This window comes from Lolium rigidum, chromosome 1, assembly GCF_022539505.1.
Source record: "Lolium rigidum isolate FL_2022 chromosome 1, APGP_CSIRO_Lrig_0.1, whole genome shotgun sequence".
Lineage (NCBI taxonomy): Eukaryota > Viridiplantae > Streptophyta > Magnoliopsida > Poales > Poaceae > Lolium > Lolium rigidum.
The window spans coordinates 26,802,238-26,816,464 of record NC_061508.1 but is presented as its reverse complement, the minus strand read 5'-3'; the positions used below and the strand labels follow the sequence as shown (position 1 = coordinate 26,816,464).

At 45.1% G+C, this 14,227-nt stretch overlaps 1 pseudogene; it reads left to right on the top strand.

The window, feature by feature from the left end:
* The window catches only part of LOC124705984, a 20,521-nt pseudogene extending 6,813 nt beyond the window's left edge, over positions 1-13,708 (top strand).
* Positions 13,709-14,227: the final 519 nt, after the last annotated feature.

The window sequence follows — 14,227 nt, the reverse complement described above, 5'->3', positions numbered from 1 at the left end:
GAAAGTGGGACCCACCGTGTTTTTGCCCGGCCCACTATCTTTTGGGCCGGCCCACTTGCTATATGGTGGACCCACATACTAAATGGGCTGGCCTTTTAACAGGAAAGTGGGACCCACATGCTAATTGGGCCGGCCCACTAACTTCTTGGGCCGGCCCAGTTGCTTTAATGTGGACCCCACTTTGTAAATGGGCCGGCCCGGTACCAGGAAAGTGGGTCCCACATGTCTTGTGGGCCGGCCCTTTTGCCTGTTGACCGGTCAATCGAGTGCATTCGGCCCGCCCACATGCTTAGTGGGCCGGCCCATTAAAGTTTTGACCAGTCAACCTTAGAGGTTAGGCCCGGCCCACGTAACTAATGGACCAGCCCGGCTATATAGTTGACCGGTCAAACTATGTCAGCAGCCCGGCCCGCAAACTTATTGGGCCGGCCCGCTTAAGACGTGGCGAGCCTCGTGTGGGCCTACCATCTACCACGGGGTTTCGGCTAGGTTAACGCCGTTAGCGCCGGTTAACGGCGTCCGCCACGTGTCGGTTGCATGACGTCGGCGATCCAACGGGCTCCCGGAAACACTTGGGCAACGGTCCGATTTTCCGTGGCGGAAGGCGCCCAAGCGCGACGGACCGAAAAAACGTCGTTGGACTTTGCCTGACGCAGTTTCCACAACAGAACCCATATCGTCGGGTTAGGCCCATGGGCGACGAAAAATACCCCTTAGCGGACGATTTTGAGATGTTGTCTATCAGAACTTTTCTTGTAGTGATAAAATTTTCGAGAGAGGTATTGAAGTTGATAGAGCTAAAGTTGAAGCAATTGAGAAGATGCCCTATCCTAGGGATGTTAAAGGTATTCGTAGTGTTCTTGGTTATGCTGGGTTTTATAGGAGGTTTATTAAAGATTTCTCCAAGATTTCAAAGCCTCTTACTAATCTTCTTCAAAAAGATGTACCTTTTGTTTTTGATGATGATTGTAAGGAAGCTTTTGAAACTCTAAAGAAAGCCTTAACAAGCTGCTCCTATAGTTGAACCTCCCGATTGGAACTTACCATTTGAAATTATGTGTGATGCTAGTGATTTTGTCTGTAGGCGCTTGTTCTTGGACAGCGAGTAGATAAAAAACTGAATGTTATTCATTATGCTAGTAAAACTCTTGATGCTTGCTCAAAGAAATTATGCTACAACTGAAAAAGAACTGTTAGCTGTAGTCTTTGCTTGTGATAAGTTTAGATCTTATATTGTTGATTCAAAAGTTACAATTCATACTTATCATGCTGCAATTAGATATCTTATGACAAAGAAAGATGCTAAGCCAAGGCTTATTACGTGGGTACTTCTTTTGCAAGAATTTGATTTACATATTGTAGATAGGAAAGGTGCTTGATAATCCCGTTGTCGATAATTTGTCTAGATTGGAAAATATTGCTTATGATCCCGTTCCCGTTAATGATAGTTTTCCAAATGAACAATTGGCTGTAATAAAGGTGAGCTCGCGAGAGCAGTCCTTGGTATGCTGATTATGCTAACTTTATTGTTTCCAAGTACTTGCCTCCAACCTTTTTAGCTCGAGCAAAGGAGGAAATTCTTTTATGACTTGAGGCATTATTTTTGGGATGACCCACACTTATATAAAGAAGGAGTGGATGGTATTCTGCGAAGGTGTGTTCCCGAATATGAACAACAAGAGATATTGAGTAAATGTCATGGTAGTGCTTATGGAGGACATCACGCCGGAGATAGAACCGCGCAAAAGGTTCCGCAATCAGGTTTTTATTGGCCAACTCTCTTCAAAGATGCAAGGAGGTTTATTTTATCTTGTGATGAATGTCAAAGGGTTGGTAATATCTCCAGACGCAATGAAATGCCTATGAATTATACTCTCGTTATTGAACCGTTTGATTGTTGGGGATTTGACTTCATGGGACCTTTTCCCTCTTCAGAAGGTAACACTCATATACTTGGTTGCTTGTTGATTATGTTACTAAATGGGTGGAAGCCATACCTACAAAAAGTGCTGATGGTGAGACCTCTTTAAAAATGCTTTTAGATATTATTTTTCCTAGATTTGGAGTTCCTAGATATATTATGACAGATGGAGGTTCTCATTTTATTCACGGTGGTTTTAGAAAGACTCTTGCTAAATATGGTATTAATCATAGAATTGCTTCCGCTTATCATCCTCAAACTAGTGGGCAAGTAGAACTATCAAATAGAGAAATTAAATCTATCTTGCAAAAGACTGTTAATAAAACTAGAAAGAATTGGGCTAGTAAATTGAAGGAAGCACTATGGGCTTATAGAACTGCTTATAAAAACCCCATGGGAATGTCACCTTATAAAATGGTTTATGGAAAAGCTTGTCATTTACCTTTAGAACTAGAGCACAAAGCTTATTGGGCTGTTAGAGAACTAAATAAAGATCCTAAACTAGCCGGTAATAAGAGGTTGCTGCAATTAAGTTCTCTAGATGAATGGAGAAGTGAAGCTTATGAAAATGCTAAACTCTTTAAAGAGAAAGTTAAGAAATGGCATGATAGAAGGATTATCAAAAGAGAGTTTAATATTGGGGATAAAGTCCTATTGTATCGGTCTCGTCTCAGATTCTTTGCGGGGAAATTACTCTCGAAATGGGAAGGACCATATGTTGTTGAGGAGGTGTATCGTTCGGGAGCAATTAAAATTAGCTCTCTCCAAGGCAATGCCACGCAAGTGGTGAATGGACAAAGTCTCAAGCACTATATCTCGTGTGATTCTTATAATGTAGATGTTGATGTTATTCGAGTGGAAACACCGGAGGCTTTCATCAAAGGTCAAATTGACGATCCGCGTAACCCGACTTTGAATAGGTAACAATACAGGTAATAAAAAGTTCGCGATTTACTTTTCGAACAATGTTTTTGCTGTTTTTGGAAAATATGAAAAATTACGAGATCAAAACGGAGTGGAGGAGACGCACGAGGGTGTGCCCCCATAGGCCGACGCGGCCCCAGCCTGGCCGCGCCGCCCTATGAGGACACCGCCTCGTCGCCCCTCTCCGACTCTGGTTCGACCTGGTACTTTCCGTTCGTTGTGAAATTTTTTACTATATAATCCCCCGGACCCCTGGAGGTCCGTATATCGTTTTCTCGACGTGTTTTGTTTCGAGCTATTTCTGCCAGGATTTGCTTCGGATCTAGAAGTGTCATGTCTTCGTCAGAAACTCCGAAGGACAGCTCCTGCAAGGACTTTGACAACTTGTACATGGACGAGCTGAGGATGCATCCCAAGGAGTTGCTGCTCGTTGATGGGGAACTGCAGATCAAAGATGTCCAGGGTCCTAAGGGAGAAGGAAGCTTGGAAGACAGGATGGAGAAGCTAGAGCAAGAGGTTTTCAACTACAAGAAGATGGCCGAGCGTGAAGTGGATATCTTCCACAAGATTGTGTCTGAACTCATTGCTGAACACGAGAAGGAAACTGCAAAGCTATGGGGCGACATCCTCTCGCTTCACGACACCACCAACAAACTCCAAGCTCAACTCTATGACGTTCAGAATCAGAATTGTGAGTATGAAAACAGATTTAAACACATAAGCCATGCTGCTAGTTTCAGGATTCCCGAGACCAAGATGTCGTTTGTTGATGGAGAGCCTCTTCCTTGGAAGTCTGAAGACGGGAGTTCATCACCGCCAAAGGAGTAATTCACCATCGGTATTGGCATCCCCTTGGTTTGTTCCAAGCTTGGGGGAGTGCCGCGGTATCACATCATCATTACCTTTTACTTTTTACTATCAAGTAGTGTCATATCATGAGTAGGGAAGTTATCATATAAGATGGGTTGCAGTGTGGAAGTATCTCTCCTTTAGTTGGTTGTCTATGTATCCCTTGGTGTGAGTTATCGTTATGAAATATTAATGAGAAGTCTTATCATTTACATATTGCACATCTTATTTTAGTTTGCAATTTCTAGTATATGATTGATCTTGATTTTAGTATTGGTACCACTTTGGGAGCATTGAGTAAATCTATTTGGTTTTGGCAAACTTAGCATTGGTCAATAGCAACAACACCTTGAGGTTTAAGTAGAAAAGAGAAATACATATAGTTGTTTCATTGTCTTCCTTTCTTGTTAGCTCATAGCTTATTATTCTGAAGTTAAAATTATTTGTGCTTGCAAGAAAGATGCATGATTATGTCTATCACGTGTATATTTGTTTGTTTCCCTCAACTCTTATGCTTGCTAATTAACCTTGCTAGCCAAAGACCTGTACTGAGAGGGAATGCTTATCGTACATCCAAACCTGAACCCAAACCTATGCCATTTGTGTCCACCATATCTACCTACTGCATGGTATTTTCTCGCCATTCCAAGTAAATACTTCATGTGCTACCTTTAAACAATTCAAAATTTATTACTTCTTATTTGTGTCAATGTTTTATAGCTCATGAGGAAGTATGTGGTGTTTTATCTTTCAGTCTTGTTAGGCAGCTTCCACTAATGGACTAGTGGCTTCATCCACTTATCCTATAATTTTGCAAAAAGAGCTGGCAACGGGGTTCCCAGCCCCAATTAATCAACTCTCATTAATAATTCTCTTCACATGTTTTGCCCTGATTCATCAGTAAGCAACTTAATTTTGCAATAGACACTCCTCCATGGTATGAGATTGTTGGAAGGCACCCGAGGATTCGGTTAGCCATGGCTTGTGTAAGCAAAGGTTGGGGGAGTGTCATCCTCAAATAAACTAAAGTACATGTGTAAACAAAAGAGAAGAGGGATGATCTACCTTGCTTGGTAGAGATGACGTCCTTCATGGGAGCCGCTCTTTGGAGGTCTCGTTTGGCAAGGGGGTTAGAGTACCCGCTACCGATCGTTGACAACAACAAACACCTCTCAAAACTTTACTTTTATTCTCTTTATATGATTTCAAAACTGAAAAAGCTCTAGCACATGATTTAATCCCTGCTTCCCTCTGCGAAGGGCCTGTCTTTTACTTTATGTTGAGTCAGTAAACCTATTTCCATCCATCTCAAGCAAGCATTTGAGTTGTTGTGATCAAACCTTTATATTGTGATTTGCTTCATCATGTCTTTAATCTTCCTTGTTTAGTACAAGTTTATGTGAATGAATATAGCTTTGCAAGTTACCAATGATCATTATGATTGAGTATGTAAGTTTACCATAAGCTTTAACATAAGAGCGCTGCTCAATAGATGAGTATAATCCGTTAACTGTTCTCTGACCAAGAACGAAGTTTGCCATCACCAACTATGATTTCTTATGCACCTTTATTTGTGATTACCTTATACTTGTTTCAAGTTGAATTATATGAGGAAGTTGTTACTAGAATGTCTTGTGTGAATGAATATGATGCTTCTCGTCCGTATTTTATTTATTGACTCTTCACTCCATAAACATGTGGTCCTGTTTACCGAGTTCAGTTTCGCTTGGGGACAAGCGAAGTCTAAGTTTGGGGGGAGTTGATACGTCCAATTTGCATCACTATTTTATATCATAATTTGTTGTTATTCATTGATATATTTCATATTTGTACATAATGCTTATGTTATTTCATCTATTTTGCATGTTTCATGATTATTTGGGGATCGCGCACCGGAGCCAGGATTCTGCTGGAAAAAGCACCGTCAGAATGCAATATTTCGGAAGATCAACGAGTTGAAGGAAATTATACGAAAATTCCTATTTTTCCGGATGACGAAGGGAGCCGGAAGGGGAGCTGAGGAGGGCCGCCATGGGCCCCCTCACAGGCCGGCGCGGGCCCTGCCCTGGCCGCGCCGCCCTGTGAGGAGGGGGCCCACAGCCCCCTCTCGCCTCCTTTTCTTCGCACACGCCTTCGTCCCGAAAACCTAAGCCAGAGGGGTACATCGAACAGAGCCACAGCCGCCTCTGCGGGGCGGAGAACACCGAGAGAGAAAGAGCTCTCCGGCGGGCAGGAATCCGCCGGGGAAATTCCCTCCCGGAGGGGGAAATCGACGCCATCGTCACCGTCATCGAGCTCGGCATCATCTCCATCACCATCACCATCATCTTCATCATCATCACCGCCGTCTCCACCGCTGCACCTCGTCACCGATGTAGTTCGTTTAGTTCTTGAGGACATGGGTGAAGTCTAAATGTTAGTAGTGAAGTATGGTTGAGTAATATTCAATGTTATGATATTTAAGTTGTGGTGTTATTCTTCTAGTGGTGTCGTGTGAACGTCGACTACACGGCACTTACTCGTTTGCCAATTGCGGGGTTGCCAGAGTGACAGAAACCTGAGCCCCCGTTGGTATATCGATGCAGGAGGGATCGCAGGATCTCAGAGTTTAAGGCTGTGGTTAGATTTATCTTAATTACTTTCTTGTAGTTGCGGATGCTTGCAAGGGGTATAATCACAAGTATGTATTAGTCCTAGGAAGGGCGGTACATTAGCATAGGTTCACCCACACAACACTTATCAAAACAATGAAGATTAATTAGCCGTATGTAGCGAAAGCACTAGACTAAAATCCCGTGTGTCCTCGAGAACGTTTGGTCATTATAAGTAAACAAACCGGCTTGTCCTTTGTGCTAAAAAGGATTGGGCCACTCGCTGCAATTATTACTCCCGCACTTTACTTACTCGTACTTTATTCATCTGTTACATCAAAACCCCCTGAATACTTGTCTGTGAGCATTACAGTGAATCCTTCATCGAAACTGCTTGTCGACACCTTCTGCTCCTCGTTGGGATCGACATTCTTACTTATCGAAGACACTGCGATACACCCCCTATACTTGTGGGTCATCAGTACGTCGCCGTGTCGCTCGTGCCCATACCCGCATCCGGATACCGCCGTAAGATCATAGTAGGAACCACTCTCTTTAGCCACCCTATGGCATATGCCGTGGCGATACCACGATATGTGGAGCCACCACGCACCCCACCGACCTAAATCCTCCGCCTATTTATACATCTTCTCAGGAAAACCCTGAATATACAAAATCTCCGTTCCAGAAAAGTTTCATCGTGGCCGCCATCATCCAGAGAAGATCCAGGAGACAGAAGTCTCTGTTCCGGCACGCTGTCGGGACGGGGAATTGCCCCCGGAGCCATCTCCATCAACTCCACTGCCATCTCCATCGCCGGTGCTGACTCCTACGATGAGGAGTGAGTAGTTCTCCCCCGAGGCTGAGGGTCTACCGGTAGCTATGTGGTTAATCTCTCTCTCCCATGTACTTCAATACAATGATCTCATGAGCCGCCTTACATGATTGAGATCCATATGATGAGCTTTGTAATCTAGATGTCGTTATGCTACACTACAATAAAAGTTGCCATGGCCGACGAAGTTGAAGTCGCGTCGTGGTTGCTGATGCGCCATGGCCGACGATTTTTGGTCTCTCCGTGGTGCATGTCAAAACTTTTTTTTTCTCGTTTTTGGGGCCACCTAGCCCGACGAAAATGTCCAAAACGTCGGGTATGGTGGCCCGGGACGTGGTTCATCACGAATTCTCGGGTTCGCCGGCCGAGTCAACGCAAATCCGCACCGCCCAGGGATGTAGGGCCCAGATGGCAGCCTCTCTAGCATTGTTTTTTTTTCTCGATCGCGCCATCTCGTTCAACGCTCTCCGATCGAGCCGTTTACGATGCAGGATCATGGGTCTCGCATGTCATCCTCTATGAACATTTTTTTCTTTTCTTGGATTTTTTGACCCCCTGATTTCTGGCTACTTCCTTTTTCTTTTGATCCCGTGCCGCCTTGGAAATATTGAGACTGCTGCTGCAAAATGGGACCCGCATGTCCTCCTCTATGTGCAATCAAGTTTCTTTTCTTAGAGTTATTTTTTGGCACCTGATATTTGGTCACTTGCCTTTTTTTTGATCCTGTGCCGCCTCTCAAACGGTGATACCGCTGCTGCTAAATGGGACCCGCATGTCATCCTCTATGTACAATCAACTTTCTTTTCTTGGAGTTATTTTTTAGCACCTGATATTTGGTTACTTGCCTTTTTCTTTTGATCCCATGCCGCCTCTCAAACGGTGATACCGCTGCTGCTAAATGAGACCCGTATGTCATCCTCTATGTACTATAAAAATTTCTTTTCTTGGATTTTTTGGCACCTGATATTTGGTCACTTTCATTTTTCTTTCGATCCCGTGCCGCCTCTAAAACGTTGATACCGCTGCTGCTAAATGGGACCCGCATGTCATCCTCTATGTACACTAAAAGTTTATTTTCTTGGATTTTTTTCACCATCTGATTTTTGGCTACTTCCTTTTTCTTTTGATCCTCTGCCGCCTTTGAAACGTTGAGGACTCTGTTGGCTCATAGGTCCCACATGTCAGCCTCTATGAACGATAAACCTTTCCTTTCTTGGAGTTTTTTTGACCCCCTAATTTCTGGCAACTTTCTTTTTCTTTTGGTCTCAAGTCGCATTTGAAACGTTGAGACCGCTGTTGCAAAATGGGACCCGCATGTCATGTCATCCTCTATGTACAATAAAGTTTCTTTTCTTGGATTATTTTTGGCTCCTGATATTTGGTCACTTGCCTTTTTCTTTCGATCTCATACCGCCTTTGAAACGTTCAGGAAGCTGCTGGCTCATGGGTCCCGCATGTCATCCTCTATGAACAATAAAAGTTTCCTTTGTTGGATTTATTTTTTACCCCTAATTTCTAGCTATTTGTCTTTTTCTTTTGATCTCCTGCCCCTTTGAAACGATGAGGACATTGTTGGCAGGTCGGTCCCACATGTCATCCTCTATGAACAATAAAACTTTCCTTTGATGGATTTATTTTTGACCCATAACTAATTTCTGGCTAATTCCTTTTTTTCTTTTGATCCCCTACCGCCTTGGAATCGTTGAGGATGCTGCTGCCTCATGGGTCATCCTCTCAGAACGGTAAATGTTTCTTTTCTTGGATTTTGTTTACCAACTGATTTTTGGCTTATTTTTTCTTTCGATCTCCTGCCGCCTTTAAAACGTTGACAACACTGATGGCTCACGGGTCCCACATGTCAGCCTCTATAAACAATAAACGTTGAGGATGCTGCTTCCTCATGGGTGCCGCATGTCATCCTCTCAGAACGATAAATGTTTCTTTTCTTGGATTTTTTTACCAACTAATTTTTGGTTTATTTTTTATTTCGATCCCCTGCCGCCTTTAAAATGTTGACGACGCTGCTGGCTCATGGGTCCCCGATGTCAGCCTCCCCGTACAAGAAACATGTGATATCTTGATTATTTTGCAGACAATAAACAGTGTATTTCGCTCTGAGCTATTGCAAACGGATAAATTAAATCTTTATTTTTACATAAACAAACTTATATGTTGAATCTCCTTGTTTTTTTTTTTTTGCGAAGCATAGGACTTTCCTGGGTTTTTTTTGAGAAAAATCCGGACTTTCCTGTTTTAGAGTGGGCTGAAATTGTTCGAGTCAAAAGACGTCCAACAGGATAGTTCGAAGGCCCAGATGTCCAGATGCAGCCCAATTGAAATCTTTCTTTTCTTGGATTTTTTTCACCCCCTGATTTCTGGTTACTTCATTTTTCTTTTGGTCATGTGCCGCCTTGGAAACGTTGAGACCGCTGCTGCAAAATGAGACCCGCATGTCATCCTCTATGTACAATAAAGTTTCTTTTCTTGGATTATTTTGGCTCCTGATATTTGGTCACTTGCGTTTTTCTTTCGATCTCATGCCGACTTTGAAACGTCGATGAAGCTGCTGGATCATGGGTCCCGCATGTCATCTTCTATGAACAATAAAAGTTTCCTTTGTTGGATTTATTTTTACCCCCAATTTCTGGCTATTTGCCTTTTTCTTTTCATCCCCTGCCCCGTTTGAAACGATGACGACGCAGCTGGCAGGTCGGTCCCACACGTCATCCTCTATGAACAATAAAAGTTTCCTTTGATGGATTTATGTTTGACCCCTAATTAATTTCTGGCTATTTCCTTTTTTTCTTTTGATCCCCTGCCGCCTTGGAATCGTTGAGGATGCTGCTACCTCATGGGTCCCGCATGTCATCCTCTCGGAACGATAAATGTTTCTTTTATTGGATTTTTTTACCAACTGATTTTTGGTTTATCTTTTCTTTACCGTCTTTAAAACGTTGACGACGCTGCTGGCTCATGGGTCCCCGATGTCAGCCTCCCCGTACTACAAATTCTCTTTCTGCAAAGGTTATATTTCTAGATAGCTAAGGTGGATTCGAATCTGCCGTGGTTCAGGCACCTCAGGTAAGCCTTCTTGCATTGATTAATGGAAGTTGTGTATAGAAAAGTCAAGACATGTGGCTCGGTGTAATGAATCTATTTGAATTATGTTGTGGGTTCAATCTGATAGTTCTCTAACAGGTCAGCCAAAATACAAATGAAGTTTTTTCTAAAATGGAAATGCTTAAGATGAACACAAACATTAGTTATCATAATAGCTGACCATACATACATGCTTGCTAAGAGCAAAAGCTTACCACAGTTTTTTCACCCATACATTAATTAGCAGTTCAAATAAGATAACGTTATATAATTATAACTACAAATGCATTTGCTAAGGGCTCATGGGACAACAGAACTAGACAACCGCGAACTTCATGACCAGCATGTCACAGCGGCATTGAAAGATCTTGACGTTCAACTTTGATCCAGTGCGAAGTTTTGCACCGTCAATGAGCTTTTTCCACCTGGAAATAACAGCCAAGCAGCAATCTGTGGGACTGACGGAGTACCGTCCCTCCACGGTGAGACCTTGACTCTTCATGACGAGGGATATCTTGCCCCTTCGGCCGGCATTGAGATCCTTGGAGATATTTTTAGGCAATTTCTGATTCAAATCAAGAGATACCACCAAAAATTAGTCAATGGCACCAATGCACTGAACCATGTGAGACTTTGAGCAGAGAAGACATTAAGATAAGAGCAATTATGCTGTCATATACTCACGAACATAGCCTTCAGATGCGTCCTGGTCACCACACGGGTGGCCACATCAATGAGCTCAGACCTCGGTGATATAGCTGGGGCAAGTGCAGGAGCCTGGGCTGGTACACGAGCTGGTGCTGATGCAGGAGACTGCTGGGCAGGTGCAGTAAACGGTGCCTCTATATGAACCAGTGCTGATGCAGGAGACTGTTGGGTAGGTGCAGCAAACGGTGCCTCTAGAGGAACTAGTGCTGATGCATGAGCCTGCTGGGCAGGTGTAGTATACGGGGCCTCTACAGGAACTAATGCTGATGTAGGGGCCTGCTAGGTAGATGATGTAAACGGAGCTGGTATAGGAACCGGTGCTCATGCAGGAGAGTGGGAAACCGGTGCCGGTGCTGGTGTGGGTGCCCTTTGTGACATCCGCTCCTATTCCATCAGGGGTCTGCAGCTTTAATCATGTTAAACTCAGGAAGCTAGAACAGAGAGAATGGTTTAGAACAACTGCTTGGAATGCAGTAATCGATGAAAGGATATGAGTACAAAAAAGTTACATATTATATATTTAGAAGTGTCTCCAACTCTGTAAACAGTTACGTATATCTGGCCGTTTGAGTTTCTGATCCTCAGCTCATCGCCCTTCTTCAGACCGTAGTCAAAAGCAAACTTTCTCCAATCATGTCCATACAAATATGTGATGATCTGCGTCTTGTAGACATACACCTCATAGACCGTGTAGGTGTTCATCAATTTGCCATTGCCATGCATAGTGAAAGACCCTTTATGCGGACACATCTGGTTAATCATTGGACGAAGTTCACAAGGTACAGTCTGCATGTGAAAATTGATACTAATGTAAGAAGCAGGAAGACTGAAAATAAGACTTTACTACTACCTCCGATTCAAGGAATAAGGCGCCCTCGTTTTACGTGCTTTTTGTTTGACCAAGAATTACTTCAAATATATAAAGATTGTTTGTATGAAATTAACATCATTAGAAAGTGCTTTTCAATTCGAATTCAACGATACTAATTACATGTAATATAATCAAGATTGTGTTGCTCAATTTTTATGGTAAATGTTCGTCTTGGAATACGCGTGCGCCTTATTCCTTGGGACGGAGGTAGTATATGCCAATTCATGCTAAACCACTGAGAATACATACCTTTAACTCTGTGAAGGAGTTATTAGAAAGGTAGATAGAGCCATACGAGGTGTTATATGCGGGGTGCCGGGGTATGTACATGGGTCCGCCATATTCCCGCAAGCTCGGCATCGGGATGGTGAAGGAAATATGGGAGGTACTACTGGTGCTTAGCGCTGAATGTAAGTGGAAGAATTAGGTTGTGTAAAATGCATAGTTCAGAGCAATGTAAATGTTGACAAAAGACTTTGAGGCTAGGGAAGAGATTGGGAAGGATTGCACACCTCATACGGGGGTGGCTTCATCTCCATATATATATATGTTAAAGATTTACAACGTACAAGGAAAGATTAGGTGGAATATTGTCTTGATTAGCAAGACATCTAAACCGGTTATAGAATCAATCTAAACAAGGCTAGAGATATGTACGTATCTAAACTATCCAAAGTCTATCACTCCCCGCCGACGCCCGTCCTCTCACCGTGCTCGTTGAGCTTATTCGCCGCTCCCTCCCCAGCCTCCGCACCCTGCTTTGCTCCATCACCCCGCTCGCCGCGCTGGTGCCAGACTTCTTGTGCTCCGCGGCGCTGCCCCTCGCCGCCGAACTCGGCGTCCCGGGCTACGTCTTCGTCCCCAGCAGCCTAACCTTGATCTACCTGATGCGCCGCCTGGTGGAGCTCCACGATGGCGCTGCCCCTCGCGAGTACCGCGAGCTCCCGATGCCACTCGAGTTCCCCGGTGGCTTCTCGCTGCCCCTCGCAGACCTTCCGCTAATCCGCTGCCGTATCATGACATTAACAAGTTGGTTTACGCGCACACCTTGGAGGCATGCCAGGAATACCGCCTTGCTGACGGCTTCTTGTCCAACACCTTCGACGAGATGGAAGCTGCCACCGTGGAATCGTTCAAGCAAGGCGCGTTCCCGCCGGTGTTCCCCGTGGGGCCGTTGGTCCGATCAAACTCCGACGACGAAGCTGGAGGCTCCTGGCCCATGCTCCAGTGGCTGGATCGCCAGCCGACAAGGTCGGTGGTGTACCTCTCCTTCGGAAGCGCTGGATCGAGCGCTGTCTGTTGAGCAGACAGCCGAGCTCGCCGCTGGGCTAGAGGCGAGCAGCTACAGGTTCCTTTGGGTGGTGCGGATGCCAAGCCTGGACGGCTGCTCTTATGCCTATGGGAGCGGCGGCGACGACGACGACCCATTGGCGTGGCTTCCCGATGGCTTCCTCGAAAGGACCCAGGGCAGGGGCCTCGCCGTGCCGGGGTGGGCGCCTCAGGTGCGCGTGCTGTCTCACCCGGCGACGGCGGTCTTCGTGTCGCACTGCGGGTGGAACTCGGCGCTGGAGAGCGCGGTGTACGGCGTGCCCATGCTCGCGTGGCCGCTCTACGCGGAGCAGCGGATGAACGCCGTTGTGCTGGAAAGGAGACTCGGGGTGGCGCTGCGACCGCGACCGCGAGAGGATGGCAGCGGCGTGGTGGCTCGCGAGGAAGTCGCGGCCGCCGTGAAGGAGCTCATGGAAGGGGAGAAGGGGCGTGCCGCGCGGCGCCGGGCTGGCGACCTGCAGCAAGCGGCGGCGCGCGCTTGGTCGCCGGAAGGGTCGTCGCGCCGGGCGCTGGAGGGTGTCGCCGCCAGGTGGAAGGCAGCGTTCACCGTGCCCGTGCGTGACGGCACCAACCGTAATTGAGAATTGGGAGCATGTGGATGCAGCGCTCAACGTCCAGCAATCGATCACGCACACCATTTCGCGCACACCATTTCGTCTCATGCCGCGACCTTTCCTCATTGGTTTGATCCAATTATTAAATTTAAAAGCACAAAACCTATCCACAAAACGCGCTTCCAGAAATTCAAGTTGCCCCAGAAGCGAACTTGAGAAAATTGTAAGATGGCCAACTAAGCTTTAGTGATTTTGATTAAGATAGGTCGTATTTGTTCAGAGAGATTTACAGGTTGAAGGGTCCATCGTTGGTATCTTCATTTTATTGGTATATGCTGTGCCATGTCACAATATGAACATTTTTTACAAACTGTTTTTGTATGGGTCATCTGGGAGCTTACTGGCCTGACCTAAGACCTTTCATCGGAAAGCATTATCTCTACACAGTTAGGCTAATTATACAGCGCATAGTTTAGCAGTTGATTCAACACGATCAGTGCACTTGCATCATGCAATTCCAAGATAGAAGTTGCGAACACTAATCAA